At 33.8% G+C, this 21,978-nt stretch overlaps 1 protein-coding gene across 3 annotated transcripts in view; it reads right to left on the bottom strand.

The window, feature by feature from the left end:
* The window catches only part of LOC123672988 (dual oxidase maturation factor 2-like), a 34,180-nt gene extending 23,431 nt beyond the window's left edge, over window positions 1-10,749 (bottom strand). The window contains exons 1-2 of one of the 3 annotated variants that reach the window (XM_045607357.1): window positions 4,163-4,442; window positions 4,050-4,086 (exon numbers count right to left, since the gene is read on the bottom strand). The gene's annotated coding sequence lies outside the window, so the exon portion shown is untranslated. Of the gene's footprint in view, window positions 1-4,049; window positions 4,087-4,162; window positions 4,443-10,294 lie in introns of those variants that run through there. The other 2 variants (XM_045607358.1, XM_045607356.1) reach the window with 2 other exon arrangements.
* Between the last annotated feature and the right edge of the window lie 11,229 nt (window positions 10,750-21,978).

Raw genomic sequence — 21,978 nt, 5'->3', positions numbered from 1 at the left:
AAAATTATATTTCTCTAATTCTGTGGTTATTCCGTTCATTCTTCCACATCTTGTAGAACAAAATCGTGCGAGAATATATCAGAAACGCACAGTTTTCATGGTTATATTTTATTATTCTATGTTGGCACTCCGATCTTTCCGCTACGGCTTTATCTGTCAATTCATCACTTTGCCTTGAAGAAATCAGTTCTGCCAACCAACATTTTTCAATGCAAAAATCACTAAATTATATTTATGGAAATATTTCATTAATTTCAATGAAAATGCAATGAATTAGAGAAAATAATGTATAATACTCGTACAGAAGGCTCATTCTACCACTCGTTCATTCCAAAACTCGCCACTTCGTGGCTCGTTTTTGAATTTTGAACTCGTGGAAGAATATCAATGCCTTCTGCACTTGTATTATAAATAACTATTTTCTGCGCTCAGCCACATAGAGAAACGTTCGAATTTTATGATTGATGCGACTCTTCAATATTTGTGGGCGGACTTCTTTCCGCACGAATTTGGAAAATTACTACTTTCCAACCGTTAATGCGTGTGGAAAGTAATACTTTCGAAGCGCTTTTAGGAAAATAACTATTTCATATTGAATAAAAATGTTTTCGACAAACTGCTTATTCGTTTAATCACTTTTTTGCATTAAACTGAACAACGGTATAGCACTGAATTTTTATTAGTCTCTGGGAAAAGCTGTCCAATATAATCCAGAAGATAACTTTCTTCGCGTTAAAAATAAAATTCAGGAACCCTAAAATGAGGACCTGGGGAGCTACGGGAACTGGAAACAATGAAGCACAATCCTGGATAAGATCCACTGGTGAGCGATCGGAAGCAAACTCTGAGGGGAGTTTTTTAATTTCTGATTAGATGAAGCCGACTATTTAAAAAGCCTAATATTACAGAATAGTGTAGAGAATTGTATTTTTGTTGATTGTTGAAGTAGTTGAGTATTTCATATTGACTATACCTAATACAATAATAGCCATAAAGATGTAAAAGGAAAGACCGCCATAGTTTTTTAACAGGTTTATATTCAGTTCTTTGCAACAATATATTTATGGTCACATCCAAAAGTGTTCCTATCAAACTCAAATTAGTATGTGGTTGATACAACGTCATTAATGTCGGTAAGTTCATCTAGAAATCTAAATGAGAGGTTCTCATGACATGATCATTCTGAAATTCGGCATTCGATTGATCACAAATACGATCTAAATTTCAACCTAGTCTGATTTGCTGCATGGAATTTTTTTTTGTTCTCATTCAAATCAAGCGATCAACACAAAATTCTGCTTAAATTATTTTAAACTATATAAATCTATCAAGTCAATCACCGATAGAATAAGTTTTCTTGATATTCTGCTTGAATTTTTTATGCGATTTTTCATAAGATTCCTCATGATGCTATTTTACATTTTAGTGTATAGGTATTTCATTTCTATTCGAATTCGTAGATACAAAATTATCAGGAAAACAAATTTCACCCGACCGTATTTCCAAAATATGGGATTTTGCTCATTAACGTACGCAACCGCAGAATACTATAAAATGCATTTTGGGAAAAGCATAGATTAGGTACTTCAGATTATTACATTAATATTTGAAAATAAAAACAGTTTTGAAGAAGAACTGAGTTTTCACGGTATCAATTGATCAAACATTCAAGTATTACTAGTGAAATCCTCTTTCTTGAAAGTTGAAAGGCATGCATTGTTGATATTGATATTAGTTAAGTACATTGAAATAAACATCCTATCTCTTTCGTTAGATCGGCGTTAGAGAAGATCTAAATCTGCTAGAATTTTGATTACAATCTCTAGTTCGATCCATTTAATGGAAAATACATTTATATCGAATTAAAAATTTGAAAGTATACTGCATTGATTTATTTATCGATTCTCGAAAGTACTGGTGTCGGTAAAAGGCGGTTTCGATATTAAATTAATCTACAATAGTTACCGTCAAGGAGATCGTTACCGCGTTCTCACATAATAATTGATGAAGTGTAAGAAATTAGAACGTCTGCGTAAGTTGAATCTGAATAAAGTTAATTTCTAAATGCAATTCTCTTCATCGAATTCGTAGTTTTGAAATTATCAAAAGAACAACATTTCGGACATCTATATTTCTGGAACCCCTAGTGAGTCGAATTTTTCCCGTTAACGTAATTGACGGCAATCGAGAACCGAACCAATCTTGGAAATTTCAAGTTTTTAGGATCTTCCATTCCAAAGTTATCGTGTTCACGGGCAGAATTGAATTTGAGGACAGATTCGTCATGAGTGATTTGAACCTTATTGTTTGATACCATCCCCGGCTTAAAAATTCGAAACACAGACATCAGGACAAGATGATATACCTAACTTGCGCTCTGTTCAGAGAATGAGCGCCCAAAAACTATAGGCCGTTAAAATGTATGACAACAATTTCAAAAATGACACATTTCAACTCCAAGTATTGAACAAAATAATTTCAAAAACTACAAACTTCGGGGATGTATCTACCTATTAGAGAATGAAAATCAAATACCATTTTTCGACTTTTTCTTCAAGATATCTTGAAAATTGAAATCGAACATAAATCCATCAACTCGAATATAGACCTATTTCATCCAATAGAATATAATACATGAAAAAATTACGACAATACAAAAATAAAACCTAACTTGGCAAATCACTAATAAAAATATGAAAATTTATTCCGTATATTTAACCAAAGCTGATAATTTGAAAAAAAATTCTGATCTTCGCATTTATATTTTTAATATAGTTCATCCTAGAGTCAATAGGTATCAAAAATATTATGTTAATTTTAAAATTACGTGAAAAAATTTTTCCACCATGTTTTCAAACTTCACAAACTCTTATATGTGTGTGCGAAATTTTGAATTATTCGATCTGTTCTTGAAAAATAAAATATTAAATTTTTCAAGAAAAAAACGATAATCAACAAGATCTTCTAACTCGAAAAGGTTTAAACTTTTTGAAAGTCTAACAGAGGTTCAGTATAAAATCAAGATTTAAAATATTGAAACATCAAAATTAGACTTTAGTGGTCGTTGCATATTAGACTTTAGTACTCCTGCTAAATAATTTCAAAAATATTTGATAATTCTAAAACATTCGAAATTGAAATTGAAATAAATGAATATTATTTTCTTAATCGGATGAAGATTTAATGATCAATCAAAAATTAATATGTAAATTTTCGATATTGAAGACTTTCATAAAAACTTTAAAATTAGGAAAATTGTCAGGGAAGAATGAGAAAAATAGACAGGGTGTTACCAAATGAGTGGGGAAGTTTTAAGAGGGTGAATCCTTATCGAAAACTAAAGAAGATCTATCTTGTGAACAAAAGCTCTTAGGCAAGTTACACGTTTCCAAAAATAAAGAAAAATGAAAAAAAAATGTTTTCCTTGAACTTGCTGAAAAGTTGAATTTTGTGTTCGTGTTCTACCACTAAAAAAAATGTGATGGCCACCTACTAATTTTTTTCGATTTCATTGATAGAAAATCCGTTTATGCTTAATTTTGTAATTTAATTTTTTATTAGGCTACTAGTGCTTTTACGAACACAAAAAAAGAAAAAAGTACGAAAATATTTGTAATGAATCAGTATTTAAAAAAAATATTTTCAAATTGAGAAATTTCGTTTCATTCAATAGTTCTGGTGAAAATGCAATAGGGGCTTTACGTTTCACCTCTAAAATATTACAACAAAATCAGAAAATAATCATAGATAGCTTTTCTATTGGTGAAATATGCCGACAAAATATCATTCCATCATTTCACCTCTTCTTCAATTCAAAAAAAATTCTTTTCTCTTAATTTTGGAAGCCTGGAACTTTTCGAGGGTAGGTCTAAGAGCTTTTGTTCATATGAAAGTCCCCCTTCAATTCACGACGAAGATTCGCCCCTTCGAAAGTTCAACACTTATTTGGACCTGTGTACACATAAAATATAAAAATATAAAATATCAAAAATTATTCATCAACAGTTGTTATAAATTTGGTATTCTTGAAAGTTTTTATTCCTAATTACCTAGGTCAACTCCTTTATTACGTTTTCCATGTACAACCTGAAGTATATCATGAACACCAGTCGTTATTATTAGGTGAGAATTACTAAAAAACTGTAAACAATGCTTGCACTACCTTGAGGTGTTATGAAATTTCTATCCACGGGAAACAGTAAAGTTGCATTAGAGGAAAGTCACTATACAGGGCATCTCACAATTCATCATTTCGAGTCCGCATTATTTTCATAACCGTATTTCATCCGTTTGTTAATAATCAACACTTTATCGTATCAAAAACTACACAAGAATTATCACTTCTTCCGACCACAGAGCAGTAGTGACTTCGATCGAGTGTGACTAGATTCCGATGTTTGTATGGCCCTGAATTCACACACTTTGCAGGAAGGAAGGTGCTCTGGAGGGAGCGGCGACCTTGAAGTCATGGCTCCAATGCTGCTGATGCGGAATACTACTTAACATTATTAGTACCTGATGCTCGTTTTATCCTTAATCCATCGTATCAACACATATTGGTTAGAAATCACTTGGTTCCGCATATTGTCGGAACTAATCGATTCTAATTGATTGGCTAAGTCAAAGCCGGGTATGTTTGTCCTATTGTCAGTGACCCACATAAGCTAGGAAGGAACTTATTATATGTATTTACAGAGTGTTTCATTATAAATTTGGCAAACATCTATGTATAATCGAGTAGATGACACCGGGAGAACCATTTGACATATACCTCGTTTTCAAATCATAAGCGAGATACAGGGTGTCCAACGTCATTTCTGATTAATAATCTATTGAGTGTGGTCAGTTATGTGAAAACTCTGAAGATATGATTTTTGGTCATATTGTACTCATTTTGAGTGCTCAATTCCGAAAAGATGAAGATCTCTGGAAAAAATTCAAAATGGCGGAAAACCTGCAACGTTCGAGATTTTTTCTCGGTTGCGGAATTGAATTTCATTTTCTGAATCAATTCGATTTTCTACGACTGTCTGTGATAAAATTTTATCCATAAATTGAACACAAATTATTTTTTACATGTCTTCACCCGAAATTGTTAAAAATGTTTCACGATTGAACTTTTAACATTAATATCCTTAGATCAGTTCAAATTTACATTGCACAGGTAATACTTCATGGTCGCGAGTTTCACTCATAACAGAGATTTATTGAAATCACAGTGATTTTTTTTTTTTTTTGATAAATTTATATTACCATCTGGAATGTTTCTACAGTCCAAATTCCAAATTTTAACGCTCATAGTCCAACCATTTCTTTTTCAATTATGTCAGAGGACCTAGGGAGAAATTTGGATGACCGCAACCGTTTGATATTTTTCGATTCTGCTTTCATATTCGCGTTAGGTATTAAAAAAGAGTTCATCGAAATTGATTGAATCATTCACGATTTTTCACTTTCACCTAACACGAATATGAAAACAGGTTTTCCGCCGTTTTGAATTTTTTTTTTAGAGTTCTTCACTTTGCACCTGATATGACCAGAAATCGTTACCTCAGAGGTTAAACATAACTGACCACACTCAGAAATAACGTTGCTCACCCTGTATCTCGCTTAAGGCAGAAATGATTCTTCTGGTGACATCTACACGACTGTATATGTTTGTCCAGTTTATAATGAAACACCCTGTGGGTATATTTCAAATTATACATATTCGATCTGTAATAGATAAAAAGTAATTTGCATTAATATTCAATAACTCTTTATTCATTATTGGAACAAATTTTTAACCACCATAGTCAACTGTTCATTAACTCCATCCTTGAGGTAAAACCATAAATCTCTATATGATATCTTATAACCCAATATTCTGAAAAACTTATTTCCAAGAGTTTTCATGGAAATTAAGCGCAATATTTATTATTTTATCGTCATCTCTGCTCATCATTCAATGTTAACCATTCGCTGCGTTTAGCGGACACAACAGTTGTAAAACAGTTGGAAGAATTTTCGCTGAACGAATCTGATCAATGAGCGAATGCTCAACATGTTTAGTGAGCGGACGCCATTTTTCTGAGCGACTTTGAATTGCGCTCACTAAACTCAAAACGTTGTGAGAACTGTCAAAACAGAGGTTTTAGAGATTAGGTATTTTCTTACCGTTCAGAAAACCGCTCTCTGTTCACTTTAGGCTTAGAATCTTAGAATATAGATAGAGTTCTAAGACTTTAGAATCCGTGAGCGCTCAGTGATCAGATTTGCAACTGCTCTTTCCGCTGAACGCAGCTATTGCTTCATAGTGTTTTAGTTTAGTGCTCAATAACAGTGGCATTCCTAAGGGGTAGGATTAGGGAGGAATATCCATTATAAGTCACAACTCTCTATAATTTAAGTGTATACAAATTTAATCAACGAATTCATTATTGGGGACATAACCTGTTACCTCAATATGTTACCACCCAAGCAATTCGGATTCACGGATTCAAAAGAGATCATTCCACAGAACTGCAACTATCCTGAGGCTCATCAAGTATTTTACTAAAGGATTTCTGAATAAACGAGTGCTACAAGATGTTGGGAGAGCCTTCGTTCGAGTTTGAAACAAAAGACTAGCCTACAAGATGATTATGAAAGATTATACCACCAAAATTTGCCTGTGAAACCGCCTGAGATACAGGAATTTCTACTTCAAAATACATGACGCAGTAGACAAATAGTAACAGGAGTTACCCAAGGTTCAGCTGTAGGGCCTCAACTCTTCAATCCAAAAAAACCCAAGAAATATGTTATCGCTATATGCAGATCATATGGGAATAGCAGTCTGATATCATATACAGAGGATATAGACGAATTGTTCGTTAAATGTAAAATAAAAAAAGGGTTTCTCTACCAGAAAGAGAGACTAGAGATCAACTCAAATATAGGTATTATTTATAGAGAAAATATCAAAAGGGAAAACTAGATAATAGGCTTATATGGAAACGCCATATAAAATAAGCAGATATTTATAAGAAGAAAGAGCCAAATGAATTAAAATTCGAAAATGGGAAAGATCAAGTCAATTTCAAGACCTCAAATAACATATGGATCGGCAGCAAAGAGCTACTCAGCCAAAGGTCATATCAAGCTAATACAAGTGACGGAAAATAAACTGTTAAGAGCTGCAATGAATATGTCGTGATTCGTAAGAAACCATCATAGAGACTGGGAAACTCACAGATTTCGTCTAAATGACAAGCTAAAAATATTTAACTACAACCAAGTATGCCAACCTATCACGAAAGTCCCAGAGATCGACTACAAAGTAACAGAAATCGAGTGAACCACAATTTTGAATATCAAAAAGAAAAGACTCCTTCACTGTTCGACCCTTCATAAGGGTAATTCGTTCATAAGGATGACCCCTGCTTAGTCAAAAAAATCTTAAGATGACAACATCGTTGTCGAATCTTTGTTGAACGTGTTTAAAGATTATGTATATAGTTACTTCAACTTGAGTTAATTATAATACTGTGAACTCGAAACATTTCATAATCGCTCTCATTAATGAAATAGTTGTTAATGATTATATTAACGAACACCAGGACTGGCGTTAGGGGTGGAACAGTGAAGCGACCGTTTCATTTAGGCACAATTTGTTGATCATTTTTTGATATTTCATCCAACACTCCCTGCAATCAGGGCCGCCGCCAGGACCGGCAAACCGGACATTTTGCCGGGGCGCCAAATTGTAGTGGCACAAAGTCAGTTAAAAACAAGACATACTTCTTGACGAAAGTATTTTCTTGGTAGTGAAATAATTAAATTCCCAAGAGCCATTTTTTTAAATCAAATAGGCGCCTTCAACTATAGTTATGAAAATAAAAATAGGGACTAAAATACACCTTTAAGAACTACGTCGTTGTTTTATTATACAGCGTCGTACTTTGATGGATGGTGACGTGAAGTTAAAAAAGAAGATTTCATATGAAATTATCAAGATTCCCAAAAGGAATAATAAAGGCTCCTTCAAAAAAATTTCAAATATAAATAAGGTAAAACAGGGGGCGAAATTTTATTTTGCTGGGGCGCCAAAATGTCTGGGGGCAGCCCTGCCTGCAATGAAAATCTCCAAACCGCCTTTACTATGACGCCTGTATAATAAATAACATAGGTATGGCATCCCAACAAGTTTGAAAAGATTTCCCTATTACCCTCACTGAAAGAGGGATAAAATCATTATGTATTTCATAAAGACGAAATGACGAAAAACAATACAACCTTTTTTTTCGAAAAGCTTATTGGAAGCTTTTTGATTTGGAAACTTCAACATATGGAAAATTCTTACAATTTTGCATTCAAAACAAGTTACTATTAAATATCAAATATTTTCAGCCTATCTGATATTTAATGCTTCTTCAGGAAGGGCCCGAAATTAGGTACTCGCGCCGGCACTGACGAACACATTCTATTAGATTGATAAAAAACGGTTATACTGAAACAAAGTTAAAAACAGAACTATTACCATTTTAGTATGCTTGTTTGCTACTTTGGAAAATAAGGGAGAAACAATTATTTACAAACCTTTTTATAATTATCTACTTTCATTTAAATTTTATGATTGAAAAATTGAATGAAATGGATAGTATTCATCTTTCAGTGGGAAAGAAAAAATAGAATCATGGCTCCATCAATGAAAGAGAAGTTTAATTAACATAATGAAATCTAACGGTGTGAAAAATTGTCTTAATAACAGTATTTCACTCGTCATTATATGGTCAATATCCAAGGTTATGGAAAAATGCATTGAATGGTTGGCTTATTTTTTTAATGACCACGTCTAGAGAAATGCTGAAGTCAATCGAACTCTTCCACCGCAGGAAAACCAAGCGAATATTGGAAAGGGTCAATGATTTTAACACTTACTTATCAATTATGAAAATTCCTTCAAAATATTCTATTTCAAAATGCATTAAACATATTGTCAAATCCTGAAGAATTGTTGTCGGGAAGTAGGTAGCTCATCTGGATTGCGTCAAATCGATTATTTTATTATGATTTTTGTGTTTTTGTGCACTTGCTCCATATGAACAGAGGGCTTTCATTTGTCAAATTTCGTGACAATCGTATCGAAGGGAAATGATTTTTTTGTAGAATTTCGATATCACGATATTCTTTTTTTCGTAAGTTAATCTATAAAATTCAAAATACATAAGATATCAAATTTTATTGAGACTTTCTGAATACTTCGAAAATTCCGTAAGAAAATCTGGTAACGTCAATTTTTTACTTGGTGAAAGAATCGGAAAAAAGCACTTAGATATTAAGAGTACAAATTTTTGCATTCAGCAAATTTATATTCAAAATGTGCGCCAAAAATTTCAAAGAAGTCGCACGTTTGAAATTTTTAGGGTGGATTCCGACCATATAATCAATTTTGTGTCTTCTACTAAGGTAACAGGCACAAAATGGGATATATGATCGAAATTTGCCATTAAATATAGTATTTTGGGATTTCGGACAATTTTCTGAAATAAAGAACTAACCTAACACTGGCATTAACTATTCGATCAACAACATGTCGTTGATGCACTAATTTATGCAAAGAATATGAGCACAATTTGAGACCAAGTTCTTATATAATAGTTATACTTTTCGCTAGAACAACAAATTTGAACTATCACAATCGCTATGAGGCGAATGATTGAATAAAGAACAATATCATAGAGATCATTTTGGAATCAATAGAAAAAGTGTCCACATTATGTTCCCGTATGAACTGGTTGACTTGATGTCTGGTATTAGACTTGTACCTGAATATGAAAGACTTGATGAATTTCATGTAGGACATAATCAATTCCGAGAAAAAATTAGAACCGTGTTATCAAGGAATATTAATTTTTTGAGTTAAATAACAGAACCGTTATAACGTTAACTATTATTGATTTCCTGAACATATGTATAATAATTTGTTCAAAGAGTTTCTTCAGTTGAAAAAATTCGATTGAAGAAATTCGCCTTCGATGCTGTGAAGGTACATTATTGTGATTTCCTGCTTTACTACATTTTCAACACTTGCTTACTGCTATTAATAGATATTGAATGTATGTTTGAAATATAATATGAATAATATTGCTATTTCAACGCATGAAACAGCAGTTTCAAAAATATATAGGTATTGAATTGAACTAGTTAAATCAGTCCTCCTTCAGATGAGTCACTATTTAAATGAGTAAATGCTACATTTTCATGGTAGACCTCGAAAATAACGTCGACATCGTTTTCCATAACAACGTTAAATGAATAGTTATCACCTCACCTAATTCCTGAGAAATCAGCTAAAAACAATATTCAAGTACGATTCACTCTCCAACATCGTCACCCCTACGACTTTTTCTCTTCAGTTACCGGTTCTGTCAAGAGCGCAATAACCTCGTGGATTTCTAGAGTCATACCAAAGGACGTACACGATGTTTATTCGAAATCACGCACAAATTCGACCTCCGTTCAAGTTCATCTGATGGTGCCAATTCTGCATTTCACAGAGCAGCATGTGAGTGTTCATCAAGAAACGAAAGGATCAGAACCGGTGTCAAGGATTTACCCGCACTGAACGGTCAACACACCGGAAAAGACACAGAAACGACACTATATCTGCCTTCCTCCATATGCTTATAGGAACTGATCAAGAAGTAACATCAAGTGACAGTGGTACCGCTTTCAATTTTCTGGCGTTTAAGAGTTGGTATTTTTAACGATAACATGGTGAGCCAACGCTACTAACTGACTGGTGAAAGTGGAATAAATAAGTGAATCTCTGGTATTGGAGACACTGAATACATGAAGATGTACAAGTCTTCTTCAAAGTGTGCGCATTCCATCGGTACATGGTAGAAACAGAAACAATGAATTAGTTGGCTCATAACTCAACGGAATTGTGACGGTTTGTTGCATCAACAGTCCTCAAATCTACGAATAAATTCAATTAGGTCATCTTTGACATCAATAAGAGAGATGAGTTTCTCTCGAGCTGTCTAATCTGCGGTATTGCAACTTACTTTATAGCTGATTCATTTGAGATTAATCGAAACAAAACATTCATGTCAACACAACTTAAGATCTTAACGTTCAATTAATGTTATCGTCCCAAATTTGGTAATACTTACTTCACAAAGAAAATGCCAGGTGGAAATAATCGAAATGGAATGTGAATTATTGGATGAAGAGCTAAATGTACCTATAATTGCAACTTCGTTTCAATGGAGTGCATCCCATTGAATATTCTATTATTTATTGTATATGTAACTTATTGTATTCTCAGCAAAATGATGATTGAGATTTCAACATTAATAAAACTAATCAGGGGTAAGGCTGTTGAAGAAGATGTTCCTTTCTTATCTTATCATTATTTGCTCAGATCGGTTTCTAATACCGACATTTTTTTGCGAACTCATTTTAGAGTAAGCTATAAGTCTTTCCATTTTCCCAGTCCATAACAAAAATATTTTGTGTATTTGATAATGAACGAAAAATTGTACTGTCAGGCACGAAGTTACTTATATCGTCCGAAAAACTCTTAACCTGATTTAATATGTTGATTGATATTGATTATAAGAGTGTTTTTTCATAGAATAAAAAGGTGAGTTGAGATATCCAAGTCTCTTGAAGGTAGCCAGAATATTTCGGTTGTCCAAGTTTCCAGATATTCATTTGGGGTATGTTATTGCCTAACAGTACTTTCGACTAAACCCTGGTATTAAGCGGATCGTCTCTGGAACCAAAATGTGTCGATTTGATTGTTTCTATCGGCTAAAAAGTCCACGTTTCGTCTAGGTGCTGTTTTAGTTAATTTAGTTGGCTGCAGCTACGCACAATGCAAATCTATCAGATCTTAATTATTTTCCTTATGATTCGCATAGACCAGTGCGGTCCGTAGGGGAATCAACGAAATGAGCATTTTTACTAGGTTTCAGTTCATTGTAATTCTTTGTTCTTATTTGGATATATTCATAGTCACTTGAAGTATGCCAGAATATGTATAATATACAAGGGTTTCCCCAGAAATGTATTAGGGAACAGAGAATTCATTGTCTTACCATTCCTTTTCAATAAATTCCAGTATTATAGTTGATTACCTATCAAAATAATATGTGTCCATTTGGTAACTTTCAGTGCTCAAAATAGTTCACGTGCTCCCACGTGGCAACTTGGTCGCTCTTGTTGGTGGGAGTTGTGTTCAACTTCCACATCTCACCAATAGATCTGGTTTGGGGAGTTATTATTATTGAACCTTATCGTTTAAGACCATTCCCTGCTCAGAACTCTAAAATTAAAGACATTCTGACGAAGTAATCTATTTGATGAAGGAGATTTAAAAAACTGAAAAAAGAATATTTTCTTATAAAGTGAGTAACGTTTTAGAGAACAAATTCATCATAAAAGAACAGATCCATAAAAAAAAGAGTAAATATCAAGCAATTATTTCCCGTCCAATTTCAGTTGTAATAGAATTTTTTTATACAATCAGGGACGTTCATAAGGAAGAAGGAGGTTTTGGCAGTAAATACTTTTGGACAAGAATTTCCAATATTATTTTTTACTGAAAATATTTAGAAAATATATTTGTCAAAAAATTATTTCTTCTTCTTGGCGTGCCCTATCCGTTCCGGACGTTGGCAATCAACATGGCAAGTTTTATCTTGTTCGCTTATTTAGAAGCCTTATTTCTGATAATTCTTTAAAACTGAACATCCTCATTGATCCAAGTTCATTTTTGTCAGTTTATCAGTTCCCATATACAGGGTGTATCTGAATAACACCAAAAAAATGTAAGGTATGATTCTTTGAGAAAAATTAAGGTGGGTATTTGGTATAAAATTTTTTGAAAACCCTCCCCCCGAAAAAGTTACACCCCCCCAAAGATTAACAAAACAAATTTCAACATTTATTTAATTGTATTGTCGAAATTCGAATGGTTTTTGTTCATTATTTGTTCACTATTGTTTTAGTTGTAAAAGTCTTAGCCTAGTAGAATCTTAGCTTGGTTGGATCTTGTTCAATGAAATGCTATTTAACATGAATGTTTTTCTCGTGAATGCTCAAATTTTCGAAAAAACTTGTATAGAGATAAAATTGGTCGCTCCAACCTTGTTTTTTTGAAAGGAAAATTTCCATCCAAAAAATAGTTTTAACGAAAAATATTTTAGGGGTTGACTATTTCAACACCTAAACTCACTTCAGGGTTGAAAAAATTACCAAAGGTGTAGTTTTGTTGACAATTAATATTCATCAAGTGTCGTGTCTCAAGCTCAATATGTACATGCAAAATAAAAAAGAAAAGCAATTCTTTTTTTTATTTTCGGAGGGGTGTAACTTTTCCGCGGGGAGGTTTTGCCAAAAATGTTTTACCGAATACCCACCTTAATTTTCATCACAGAATCACCTTCCACATTTTTCCGGTATTATTCAGATACATCCCATATAATTATAATATTTATCTACTTCATAATTTCTAAATCCTATACCAAAACCCCGACAACCATACTCAATATTCAGTGTGCTATTTTATAATAGTTGGAATATTTTGTGACGATATTTGGTAACGAAGGACGAAACAATAAACCAATCTTTAAGATTTACAAGGCCTACGAAGGAAATATCTGTGTTTGTTCTTAAAATTTCATAAATACAACAACGTTTAATTCCGAATCAGTTACATACTTATATGTTAACAGGATATCTCACAACTCTCATATTTAACAACAAATAATATTTTCAATAAAAGGTCAACAACTGTTATTTGAATATAATAAAAACGACAATACCCACTAAAACCTTGAATACTATATCCGTTTTGAATATTCTCTCATCAAATTCGCAGTTTCACCAAATCTATATTCCTCAGAGAAATTCAGATTACGAAAATTACATTACCACTTAATGCCGTTTGAGATGAACTTTCAATAACATTCATAATGTCAAATATTTTATTTTCAATGTATCCATAATAGTCATAGATTCAGATTTCTAAAAAGAAAAAAAAGGAGTAGAAAATCTCATCTCGAAGGAATATCAACTGAGAGAAAGTCAGAAACTTATAGTTGAGATTGTTGAGAAGCGATGAAAGCAACGAATGGGTCGTTTCCTCAAGATTTATGCAATATTGATTAATGACAATGACTATATCAGTGAAGAAAGTGTTTCAAGGACAATATGTGATCGATAAAAGTTTCTCAATTATGGGGAATCTTGACACACAAGATTTTAATTATACAATTAATTAATTCACTAAACACCCACAAAATCCACGAATTCGTTCATTGGTACCACGAAATATCCTATAAATTGATTTAATTAAATGTATATATGTACAGGGTGTCCCAAATTTGATGCTCACTAAAAGCATCTCGAGAATTATAAGACTTAGAGAAAAAAACTTCTTTCGAAATAAAAAGATAACAGAAAGCAGATTATAGATATCTTGATTCGTTCTCAAGTACAGGTAGGGTTGCCAGATGTCCGGTTTTCGACCGGACAGTCCGGTTTTTTTCATGTTTGTCCGTTCGAAAAAATCTGGGTAAACCGGACAGAAGATTGTCCGGTTTTTAAATTTCGCGCAATATCTGGCGCGACCGCGCAATATCTAGCGCAACCGCGTGACAGCCAACAGTATTGTTTGTAGTTACGTAGATAGATATTGCGCATGTCAATGTTATGGGAAATCTATGGACTGACGAAAGAAATCGTCTCGACGTAAACACTGTAAAATATGAATTGTGTGTTTATGTCAATATAAATGCTAGTTGCACGGAATTTAAGGATGCCATGTCAAGCAATAAATCTTTGTTGAAAGCAGTCTCGTCGAATGCTAAATATATAAAGAAGTAGACTGTAAGCTTTTCGTAATTTTTTGTTATTTGTAATATGAACTAATAAAAAATAAAAATTTGTCCGGTTTTTTCCTCATATACATCTGGCAACCCTAAGTACAGGGCGTTTATGAAAAATGACCGTTTTAAATATTTCGCTATACTTAGATTGGTTTCTGATCGAGATATTCGAAAAGTTCTAAAACTTTTTTTCAATCTCCAATTGAATGATACTCCCTATATATGACTTGATTACAATTATACAATGACACAAAATGAATTGAAGCTCTAAATAAATGAAAAATGTTTATATAAACGGTGTCCCATCAAGAGAATGCATTCGAAAAACTCAATATCTTCGAAAAACATATTTTTGAGAAACTGATAACGGGATGCTTTTCAACAAATCTGTGGACAAACTACTGCGTTAGAAAAAAAAACACCAACTTAAATAATCAAATTAAAAACTTTCCCCTATATCTCCAAAAAGGTTATTAATTTCTATGATCTGTTATTAGTATCATATAAACCTTAAAAATTACTGAAAAAAAGGTTTTGAATTTTCGAATATCTCGAACAGAAACCAAGGTAGGTATAGCAAAATATTTGAAACATTCATTTTTCAGAAATGCTCTGTTACTCAAGAACGAATCAAGATGTCTATAATCTGCTTTTTGATATATTATTATTTCGAAAAAAATTTTCGAGGGTTCTCGAAGATTTGTTCTCTGAGTCTTATAGTTCTCGAGATGATTTCAGTGAGCATCGAATTTGGGAGACCATGTACAGGATGAACAAATTTCTATGTTTAGTACTACTACAACTTTTGAAGAGCATACTGTACGTTAGTACTGATGATAAAGCTCTGAAATTAAAACATTATACAGGCACTTTTTACGTAGACTCCAGTGGCGTGCTCTTCTTTTTAGTGGGATTTTTAATTGCGAAGCTTGAACCAAAGTAATTTTTTTTCAAATTAGAACACTAGATTTCTGTGCCATTTTTTGAAAGCTCAATTTTTCCTGATTTCAAAAATGCTATGGTTTGTATAAATATAGAAGCCTTCTACCCATGTCCCATACATGCTCCATGGGCGAAAGATCGGGGGATCTGGGCGGCCATGGCAAAAGATTCGCATGGTTCGCTTCGAAAAAGTTCAAACTAACTCTGCTGAAATATTGGATTCTCGAGCCGGTTAAGGTAAGGGAGAACATATGACTCCACTATTTCTTGAAAGTAACGCAGCGCTGTCATGTTACCTCGAGAAAAGACAAAAAGTGACCTAATTGCAGGTGCAATAGCACCCCATACCATACTGGCCGGTGTACATGTCGCTCAACATCGAACTGAGGTTCACGTCTCTCTCCCCAAAGTCGTCTAACCCTTCTTCGGCCATCATGTGCACCCAAGGAGAATCGAGAAGACCACCTGATGCCATTCCACATTCCAAAGTTAACATTGGAATGTGGAATGGCATCAGGTCGTTTTCTCTGACGTTCACTGGACCACTGTACATGTTCAATCGTTGCCGGTGATGCTCAACCGTCAGAGGTAACACAAGATGAGGTCGACAAAGCCTTTTTATGGACTGGTTCAAGTGAGTTTGGATATACTTTAACAAGGTATCCGACTAGGTCGGAATTGAATTTGAATATGTAAAATGCCAAATTTCAGGATGAGCATATCATTAAATATCCTCATCTAGATAAACTAACCGACAACAATGACGTCATGGCAAATCACATTCCAGATACATACAGGGTGTTACATGAGTGCTTGGCCATGAGCTAGTGGTGAATGCAGAGCATCCAAGTCTCCAAGAAAGTGGCTTGTGTGTATACCATGACCATAGTATAGAAACAGATGGTTTCTTCACTGTGCTAAGACTGTTAGTTTTGGAGATACAGGGTGATTCATCATGGCCAAAATTTCTGATACCCATAACTTGACAATCAGCAGTCCGATATTCATTAAATTTTGTGGATTTATTCATTTCATACGACCCTTTTACGTTTTGTAGGAATGTCATTTTTGCCATGAGAAAATACTTCCGTCTAATCATTTCATTTTTACTTTCAATTTCACACCCAGTTGCTAGAACGTTCATCAAAGTTTAATGCTGCATTGAAATTAAATCAAAATTTAATCCTTCATTAAACGGCACAGATAACCGATAGGCTCCTCGTATTGAAGGATTAAAATTTTAACGACGGCACTAAATTTTAATGAACGTTCCAGCAACTGGGTAATAGCTTTTAATTTTCCCAATTTATTTCTGCTATAAAGCAAATATAATCACGGTTTACATTTTCGGAAATGGGTTATATCATTAATTTCAAATTTAATATCTCAAAAGAATTCATTTTTTGATAATGGATACTTCTAATTAATATATTACAACACTCAGGGTTTTCAATGAAGAAAATCATTTTGAAATGATAACTTAGCGACACGATGAACAATGTAGCTTAAACACTTGAAACAGTGACCGAGATTAAGATCTCCTCGAATTTCATAAAACTGTGAATATCTCGCAATTCAAGTCACTAAGAACAATTTTTGATACGGTTTTAATCATGACGGTCAGATTGATATCGATTTTCTGTATACCTACTAAAATGACCCTCAAACATAAAAAAACAAGACCTATCTATATGACTCCAGATTATCCCACACTACTTCCTACAATTTCATTACTTCCATACTAGTTAGGATTTTATAAGTATAAAAATCTCATATATTCTATTTTGTAGAAGGCTGAGATTAATGAAAGAATAGTGTGAAAAGATAATTAATCTCAAGAGCTCATTTATATTATATATCGATCAATTTTTCTCATGAGGTCAAATTTAGAAATCATGCGAACAATGATATTTCTAAACTCACTATGCCTCTAATTGACATCAATTTATCAAAAAAATCTTCTAATCCCAATTTCACTTTGAAATTATCCTAAAATTGAAATTGAAAACACTCGAAAAATTTCAAAAAGGAAAATATTTGATCAGAAATAAAATAAGAAACATCATTTCGTATGCATATCGATATCACTGAAGTGAAAGTTGTACTTTATCTGACAATTTCGTTTGCCTTGGTAATTTTCCATAAAAAAAGGAACGAATGAATGGCCCAGCATCAAACATCCAAAATATATATTCGGTTTTTAAAAGGCAATAAAGTTTATTGCATACTTCTATATCTCACTTCAGATTAATTATCCATTTAGATATTTGCGCAACAATCAATTGGTGATTTTGAAGCATGTATAGAGTTCAACTCAAAACATCTTATTGGATTCTAAATTTATCATGACAAGATATCAGACTACAGATGATGTGAAATTTAATCCATAAAAGTCCGTTTGGATTTTCAGTTTCAATATCACTACAATTCGTAAACATTTTTTTTTTTTTAATCTTCAAGACTTTTCTTTTTTTGATATAATAATCACTATATCGTCGTTTGGCTAAGAATCCAAATTGATAAAAAAAATTAATAAAAACATTAACTGAAATACTTATGTTGAAAAAAATAACTCTCTTATTCACAGAATTTTTATTTGTGTTTTACGTTGTTCCGACAACGACGTCTTCTTTAGTAATTGAAATTTCAAATAAAATTTCGTCGACAAGTATGCGGATACTTCAACATTTAGCATCAAACTGTTGTTCTTAGTGAAAGGGTAAGTTACAACAAAACTTTTAGGAAAGCTACGTGAAAGCTGTAGGTGCAGGGTGCTCCAATTTCATGTTTTGTGGGGTTTCCCGTTTATGAATGGAGAATGAAGGAAAAATTCGGTTTTTGAATTACCGTGCTACTTTCTGATGAAGCCAAAGATACCATGAACAGGATTTGTTCTAGCTGTTACATAGGCTTACAACTTTGCTTCCGCCATTTTTTCCGGAATTCCTGGCTTTATCTAAAAAACTGCTTATACATTTTTGATTCAAAGTATTGTCCATTGCTGGCCACTATTTTCCCTCATCTTATGAGCAGCGTATGAATCCCGCGTTGAAAAACTTGTCATCTTGTGAAGCGATCCACGAATCGATTCAATTGTTTACTTCTTCATAAGACCCGAAGTGCTGGTCAACCAGGCCGTGTGCCATCAATCGAAACAAGTCATAGTCCGAAGGAGCATCGTCTGGATAATTTGGCGGGTTGGATAGGACTTCCCATTTCAACGTTTCCAAGTATGTCTTGAGTCTTGACCACTTTCGCAAAATGGGGTCAAGCATTGTCATACTGTAAAATAACTTTATCATGTCTCTAGTTGTATTTCGACCGTTTATCCTTCATTGCTCGGCTCAAACGCAATAATTGGGTTCGATAACGATCGCTTGAGATTGTTTTAGTCGGTTTTACACTACGCCGAGCTGGTCCCACCAAATACTGAGCATGACTTTGGAACCGTGAATATTCGGTTTGGCACTCGATACTACCGGGATATCCCCATGACTGTCTGCGCTTGGGATTATCGTAAAGAACTCATTTTTTCTCCAGTCACAATGCGATGCAGAAATCCCTTCCGTCTTTGCCTTCCAAGCAGCTGTTCACAAGCAAACAAACGCCGTTCAACATCTCTCTGCTTCAACTCGTACGGCACCCAATTTCCTTGTTTCTGAATCATTTCCATGGTTCAGGCATTTTGAAATGGCTTGTTACTTCACTCCCAATGATCCTGCCAATTCTTGTTGCGTTTGACACGAGTCTTGAGCTAGTAATGCTTCCCATCCTGCATCTTCGAAAACTTTTCCTCTTCCACCGGCATGCTGGTCTTCGATGTTCAAACCACTGTGCTTGAAGCGTTGAAACCACTATCAGCAAGTTCTTTCACTGATAGTGTCCTCACCATAGGTATTTGAGAGCATTCTATGAGCCTCAGCCGCAGATTTCATTATATTAAAACAGAAAGTTAAAACCTCCCGCAAATGTCCAGAATTTGGCTCGTAAAATGACATGTTTAAGCTAGAATAACTTTATGATGCAGACACGAATCGACTAATATTTCGATGGAGTTATATTCACAAATACCTATAAGCTTATTGTATAACATCTACGATCTAATTATTTCGACTACCACTTACCGCTACAGACATCTATTCCAAAACAGCGGAAGCAAAGTTGTACACCTAATATAATTAGGTTATTTCTGAGCTAGAGAGTGGTTTACAAATTTTCCATTTTCAGACATTGATTCATAATATAAGGAAAGGATAGTAAGCCAGTGTAGTGTTTTTTTCGATTTTGTTAATGTGAGCGCCATCTAGTTGGCCCGTAAAGTGGAGCCCTCTGAAAAAATCGGTGTAATTTTGAAGAACTAAAATATTTGAAATAGAGTGGTCAGAAGATTCCTATATTTTGATATTTTTTCTGCTCTGTAATAAGCATTTACGCCAGTGGCGTGTATTTGTGCTAAAAAAGTACAATGCTACAAGTTATCATGAAATCACTAATCACGTCCACTGAATGAATTATCGTATTATTTCTGCGCCATCTATAGCTCATGATTCAGCGCTATCTATAATCGAGTTACTTCTCCAAATACAAATCCAACTACAGTAGCGACCCCTGGTGACTATTTCCTTGCCGTCAAACGGCGGTTGGCTTACTATCCTTTCCTTATACTTTGATTGACTATAGAAGGCCCATTGTAGACAACGATTTGATAAGACGAAAAATAACGAACTATAGAGGGATGATCTTAGAAACGAAGAACGAGGGAGCATAATTCCCATCAGCAGAGCAGTCACTAGCCAAACTGGCGCCCTAGGCAAAGACCCAATTTGCCGCCCTAACAGAAGCAAAGTCTGTAGAATGCTAAAAATTATTATTTGAGTGATGAAATATATGAATTGAATTCAGTTTTGAGAGTCTTCTCTTGAGTTTAAACTTCATAAAATGCTCGGATAAAATTCGAATATATGTAATAGAGATTCTCAATGCAAAGATGTTCAAGATTAGTGAATTTGATAAAAATAAATCATTTGTGAAAGTCGTTGAAATAAAAAAATATTTAATTCATTATTCCAGGAACAGAAATATCCATTATTTGCCGCCCCTCTAGAACGGGCGCTGCGGTTTCAGGTTCTTCTGCTCAGTTTTGGCTTTATAAAAGGCTCAAACATTTTGTTTCTTTTTTCTTTGAGATTATGAAGTAAAACAATCGGATTATTCGGATGAACCATTATTTCAAATTCGAATGCGCCTACGCCCAATATTGATATAAAAAATATCATAATATAATGAAATGTGTAAAGAAGATAAGTTGGAAATAGTGGAATGGAATCGTTTCTTGTATATTTTGCATTGGACAATTGAAAAGAGAAATAATACAGAAGCCGCCCCAAGTGGCAATAAAATTCAGTAACGTATAGCAATGCAAACTCCGACAGGCCTTATGAGTACATGTGTTTTTTTAAGCATAATAACTCGTAAACAGGACTATGAGGGGATACCTACGTGGCATCTGGATATTTATGAGTATAATACATAATGCGGCACCTTTGATGGTTTTTGATGTTGATTATATTTGTCGGTATTCTATATCTGTTGTTGCTGACCGAATTAAATTTCATCTACACATGTGATTTTTGTTGATCAAGCTTGAAACCCTGCCTCCCTTCTAGCCCTGCCCATCAGTAGAGAAACAAAAATTTCTATAGATTTCTTAGCTATACCTATCACTCGAAAAATGGACGATATTTTTCAAGTTTACGTTTCTACTTTTACTCTATGATTGATGATTGCTCGTTATTCTAAATTAGCCACATTTACTATATTTTAATCGGGTACAATCATTCAACTTCGTCTCATTCATCATATAATTTTTCCTTCTAACACCGCACGTTATTTTTTGGTCGCCTCAAATTATCGCAAAATATCTATTCCATTTACATGATCGTGCCATTTGCACCAATTTACCTTCGTGAGCCAATTTAAAAATATTCAGTAATTCTTCGTAAAAATCCCATGAATATCCGTTTGCTGCATTCGATTAATCAAAATTGCACATCTGAAAATCATAGTCATGATTGTGATCAATCGCAAATCAACCACAACGATTGAAATGAAGCATTATCTAATGGGCACATTGAAAACGGTGAATTGAGCAATGGATATCGTTTGTACCATT

The sequence above is a fragment of the Harmonia axyridis genome, chromosome 2 (genome assembly GCF_914767665.1).
Source record: "Harmonia axyridis chromosome 2, icHarAxyr1.1, whole genome shotgun sequence".
Classification (NCBI taxonomy): Eukaryota; Metazoa; Arthropoda; class Insecta; order Coleoptera; family Coccinellidae; genus Harmonia; species Harmonia axyridis.
The sequence above is the reverse complement of the archived record's forward strand: the minus strand, read 5'-3'. Positions and strand labels throughout refer to the sequence as shown.